This window comes from Rhinopithecus bieti, unplaced genomic scaffold (genome assembly GCF_001698545.2).
Source record: "Rhinopithecus bieti isolate Rb0 unplaced genomic scaffold, ASM169854v2 scaffold_22745, whole genome shotgun sequence".
Taxonomy (NCBI): Eukaryota; Metazoa; Chordata; class Mammalia; order Primates; family Cercopithecidae; genus Rhinopithecus; species Rhinopithecus bieti.
The window spans coordinates 1,155,089-1,161,088 of NW_016810815.1; the positions used below are offsets into that span (position 1 = coordinate 1,155,089).

Sequence of the window (6,000 nt, forward strand, 5' to 3'; positions counted from 1 at the left end):
TATTAAAGCTGACAGTGCAGCTCCCAAATTTTCCTTTCAGTGAAGTCTATGTGGCTTCCTAATGTTCTATATGACAGATTCTTTGAGAAGAACTTGCAAAAGTGTCTCCACATCACTGTGGTGCAGTGAAAAATGGTACATGTGACAAAAATAAGCCTCTAGGAACTTGCGTCGATCTTGAAAGCAAAAAGTCTTTCTAAAGCCATAGAACTGGGATTCAAGATTCAAGAACATACTCCTCAGAGAGACATCTGAGTGACGATTATAACGGCAAATGAAGGCCGAAGGAAAAGAGGAAGAGAAGAAATAACAGCAGCAGCCACTTCCTGAGCATTGATTATGTTCTAGCCAGGATCTCAATTCGTCACACATGGACTCTCCCAGTAATCCCACGAAGCGAGTACTACCACTTTCACCATTTTACAGAAGAGATAATAAAGAGTTTGAGATGTTAAGCCCAGATTTACATATCTGGTTGTGGTAGAGCAGGATCTCAAACCCAGCTCCATCTGTACCATAACTCATGCTCCTAACCGGGATGTCACCAGTCTCCCCAAAGACAAGGTGCTTGAGCTTCCTTTCTGACTCTTCCATTCCTTTCTGGAGGGTTCTAGGCAACCAGGGATCTAAACCAAGACATTCAACTTCACCCCATCCCGCTTTTCCCACAGCTGCCTCTATGGGGGTTTTGTTTCCCTGGTCCTGCTGAGGTCCCAATCCTCAGAGGCACTTCAGCCACTACTGAGGTTCTGGTGGCAAGCCAGTCCCGACCAGATCCCTTCACAAGCCTAGAGGTCCTTCTACAGACAGGGCCAGGGGCAGCTGCTTCTAAGAACCTAGAGTTCTGCCAGAAGGCATGAAGATTAGCTCCATGGAATAGCCCAGCTATTTGAGCAAGAAGTGTACGAGCTGCACAGTCATGCTGCTGGCACAGGACACCTCATGCAGGTGTCACACAGGCACTTCCAACTCAACATGTGCAAAACCAAATTCTGCACATACCCGCCTCACCCCACATCATCTGGTTTTTTTGACCAGTCTCCCAGTTGCCCAGGCCAGAAACTTGGGAGATATCCTTGACTCTTCCCTCTCTCACAACATCCACATCTACCTTAGCAGCAAGGCCTGCAGAGCACAGCACCTAGACATTCCTGCATCTACGTGGGTCACCCTTGTCCACTGCATTATCCTCACACAGACCACATTGTCTTTCACCTAGACCACAGGACAGTCTCTGAACTGCTCTCCCTCACAGGTCTGTTCTCCACAGAGCAGCCAGAGCAATCCTTATAAGCCATGCAAATCTAATCAAAGCTCTCCCCTGCGGGAAACGCTCCAATGTCTTATTGCTATCAACAGACGACCCACACTGCCTGACCTGTCAGACAAGGGTCTTCAGCCCTGACCCCTGGCTGGTTCTCTGGCTCATCTGTGACTGGCCTCATTGTGGCGTGACCCAGCCATGCTGAAATGTGTTCTTTCAGTTCTCTGCCCTCCCTGTCTTGCCCTCTCTTGCCTCAGGCCTTGGTACATGCTGCTCCCTCTGCCTGAAAAACTCCTTCTCCCCTTTACCAGCTCATTCCTTAAGTCTTGGATTACACACTATTATTCAGACAAGCTTTCCTGAGCCCCCCACTGTACCCCAGACAAAGCTGGATGTTCCTTCTATATACTTGTATGGCACGTGTAATTCCTCTGACAGCCCCTACCGTTCTTTATTAAATTTCTCCTCAAGTCATGTCTTCCTTCCATAGACTAGAAACAATGTGTAGGAATGGGACCTGACAATCTAATATGTGCATCTGGTGCCTAAGAAGAACCTGGTCATAGAAGGTGTTGAATAACTAATTGTTGACCAAATGAGTGTTATCCTGTATCAATTAGCTGGAAGTAAAGTGTTTGGAAAAAGTAAGCCTTCCAGAAAATGGAGCTTTAATTCTTCAAGTACAGCAACTTTATTCTCAATGAAAAATTACAAAACAAATACTATGTGCCCAGAACTATGCCAAGCATATGGGAGACAAAGACACACAGATGCGGTCCCTGCTCTTGGGTCTCAGGAGCCTCTGGTATTCCTAATAACAATTACAAGCTCCCTCCCCAATAAAACGTAAATAACCAAGGCATGAGAAATGTTGTACACAATTTATCTTAAAGTTAAATTTTAAAATCTTTTCAGAGACTATTTTCTTTCCCCTCATCTTTCTCTCTCTCCTCTCTCCCTCTCTCCCTTTCATGCACAAAAGTTAATACCAACACCCTAAAAGAATCAAAAGAAATCCAAATTGTGCCAATAAGATTAAAATGAAAATTAGGCCGGGCGCGGTGGCTCAAGCCTGTAATCCCAGCACTTTGGGAGGCCGAGACGGGCGGATCACGAGGTCAGGAGATCGAGACCATCCTGGCTAACACAGTGAAACCCCGTCTCTACTAAAAATACAAAAACTAGCCGGGCGAGGTGGCGGGCGCCTGTAGTCCCAGCTACTCCGGAGGCTGAGGCGGGAGAATGGCGCAAACCCGGGAGGCGGAGCTTGCAGTGAGCTGAGATCCGGCCACTGCACTCCAGTCCGGGCGACAGAGCGAGACTCTGCCTCAAAAAAAAATAAAATAAAATAAAATAAAAAAAATAAAATGAAAATTATAACACAAAGCATGGTGTACCCTGGCACAAGAGAAGCAGTTACCTGGGGTGTGGACATGTGGACTCTGGAGCCAGACCACCTAGGTTTATATCTAACTCCACCACTGAGCAGTCCTATTACCTTGGGCAGTTTTATTCACCTCTCTGGGCCTCAGTCTCTTCATTTGAAAATGAAGATAATAAAACTGCCTTCCTTATATGAATCTTGGAAATATGCAATGGGTTAATTCATGGAAAGTTATTAGAATAGTGCCTGTCACATAACGAGCATTCAATAAAGTTCTAATGATTACTATTATTGAATGTAACACTGGAATTGTGAAACACTCCTTGACATTTGGTTAACCTGACTTTTTAAAATTTACGTACCAACAAATGCTTGAAAACCCAGACTCCCAAAGGCAGGCAGTGGTATACTAAATCACCACTCCCAAAGCCTACTGACAAGAGTTAGTGAATGTGAGATGTCAAAGAATGCCACCATTCTCCAAGGGTTTAACAGCTGGATCAACACTGCATCCTTTTCTTTTTTTTCTCAAGTCCCTGAGGAAAACAACGTCAAGGTTTCCTTCACAAATGGCTTGTTCCCAAAGAAGGACCATGAATCCATACTCTGTTTTCATGTTTTGCTGAGCAGAAGTTACCCTCAAAAGCAGACAGTAGGAGTGGTGACAGTGGGCATCCTAGTCTCGTTCCTGTTCTTCAGGGGAATGCTTCTAGCTCTTGCCCATTCAGTATGATGTTGACTGTGGATCTATTATAGATGGCTATTATTACTTTGAGGTATAGTCCTTTGATGCCTAGTTTGTTGAGGGTTTTTAGCATGAAGAGATGTTGGATTTTATCGAAAGCTGTATTCACATCTACTGGTCTCTGCAGATTTCTGCTGCTGAAAACTCAGCATGACTCTGTCACTCCCAAGCCACACAAACATTTCTTCCAGCAGGAGAAGGTTTGCAGACTTGTCCACCCACGTCTCCTCTTGTAGAAGGCAGAGTGGCTAAAAATGCCCACTCTTCAGCAACATCTATAACGGTGAATTGAAAGGTTTACCTCACTCACATGGCCAAAAATATCTGATTAAGTAAGCCAAGTCATGAATGAATTCCTCTTTCTCTGTTTTGTGAGTTTTCCTTTCCTTTCAAAGAAAAAAAAAAGTAGAACTTCATTCTGAAGTTCAGTCAAGTACTTCAAGCCTTATCCTTTGGAGAACCAGTGAACTCCTGTGTAGTCGAAGCAGCTTTCTGTTCTGCTCCATTTCATAAAAAATCCTCCTGAGAAGGCAGTGACTCAAGGCCTGGCTCTGATGAAATCACAGGCTGTCAAAGCAGGCTTTCAGGACCATTGCATTCTTTGACATCAATGCATGCTGACATAGAAAGTCCCAGCCACAGCGACAGGTGGGCCTTCTTGCTTCATGAAACCTACAAAACCAGAAGTATTGCCAGAGAAAGCAGATGCTGCATCTGTGCACAGATAGCCTTGACATTCCTTTCCGTCAAAATTTAGCTTGGCAAAGGAACTGTCTGCCATTTTGAAAACTTTGAAATTTCTCAAAGGGTTTGCAGTATAACAATTCTTCTTGGATGGTGACAATACGCAGGTACAGACGTCAATAGGAGCTGTGTTGCACTAAAACTATCACTAGTAGTTCATGCAATGAGGTTTTTTTGTTTGTTTGTTTTTCGTTTTGAGACTGAGTCTCGCTCTGCCACCCAGGCTGGAGTGCAATGGCGCGATCTCGGCTCACTGCAACCTCCACCTCCTGGGTTCACGCCATTCTCCTGCCTCAGCCTCCCTACAGGCTGGGACTACAGGCGCCCACCACCACGCCTGGCTAATTTTTTGTATTTTTAGTAGAGACAGGGTTTAATCGTGTTAGCCAGGATGGTCTCAATCTCCTGATCTCGTGATCCACCCGCCTCGGCCTCCCAAAGTGCTGGGATTACAGGCGTGAGCCACCATGCCTGGCCGCAATGAGTTTTAAGAGAAATGGCACTGCTGCCAATTCTTTCCATGACCTGCTTCAAAACACCAAAAGACAGGTGAGCTACTCTAGAAATCACGTCACTTGACACAGGAACTGCTTAATCTCCTTCCTCTGCTCCAGGCCACAACTTAGCTCAGGCATGTCTAAGTTATGCAGCATCACCAAGTTCTCTCCTGCCACAGTGACTTCTTTTGCTTGGCAATGCAATAAGCAATTTTGAAGGGTATTCCAAAACAAGGCTATTGTATTAGGGTAAATCTGAGTTTTCAAAAATTTTCAGTCTTTTCAAGTCAAGCCTTCTTCTCATAAATAAGGTCCCCTCTCCCTTATGTATATTCTGGAGGTGGATGCTCCTTCCCCTTTGCAGATGTCATGCAACATTGACAAGAGGCCTATCATTGTAGGCTAAATGTCTGCTTACGAAAGTAAAACTAAAGATTATGGAAGCTTCACAATATACTTTTTTCACTGACATTTTCAACTTAAGCTAAGATCAAATAAACACAAAAAGATGTGTATAATCATAAAGGTAAGTTACAGTTTCATAAACTCCTTTCAAATGGAACATATTCCAGATACTATAGCAGTAGACATAACATAGTGACATGAAAACTGCAATTACCCAGACATACATAGTAGCACCTCATGCCATCCCAATCCTTTAGAGTAGAATAATGCCTTAATATAATTTAAGAAAAATAATTTGTTTCCACAGAAGATAGTTTTCAAAATAAAAAAAGAGACTTGGCTAGGTGCGATGGCTCATGCCTGTAATGCCAGCACTTTGGGAAGCCAAGGCGAGTGGATCACCTGAGGTCAGGAGTTCGAGACCAGCCTGGCCAATAGGGCAAAACCCTGTCTCCACTAAAAAATACAAAAATTGGCCGGGCGTGGTGGCAGGTGCCTGTAATCCCAGCTGCTCAGGAGGCTGAGGCAGGAGAATCACTTGAACCTGGAAGGCAAAGACTGCAGTGAGCTGAGATCACACCATTGCACTCTAGCCTGGGCAACAAGAGCGAAACTCTGAAAGAAAAGAAAAAGAAAAGGAAAAGGAAAAGGAAAAGAAGGAAGGAAGGAAGGAAGGAAGGAAGGAAGGAAGGAAGGGAAGGAGAGAGGGAGGGGAAGGAAGGAAGGGGAAGGAAGGAAGGAAGGAAGGAAGGGAGGGAAAGGAAGGAAGGAAGGAAAAGGAAGGAAAGAAGGAAGGAAGGCAAAGGAAGGAAGGAAGGGAAAGGAAGGAAGGAAGGAAGGGAAAGGAAGGAAGGAAGGAAGGAAGGGAAAGGAAGGAAGGAAGGAAGGGAAAGGAAGGAAGGAAGGAAGGGAAAGGAAGGAAAGAAGGGAAAGAAAGGGAAAGGAAGGGAAAGGAAGGAAA

General features: G+C 44.8%; 1 protein-coding gene across 13 annotated transcripts in view; it reads right to left on the reverse strand.

The window, feature by feature from the left end:
- Window positions 1–6,000, reverse strand: part of RALGPS1 (Ral GEF with PH domain and SH3 binding motif 1) — a 311,271-nt gene that overhangs the window by 220,896 nt on the left and 84,375 nt on the right. The gene's annotated exons all lie outside the window — the stretch shown is intronic.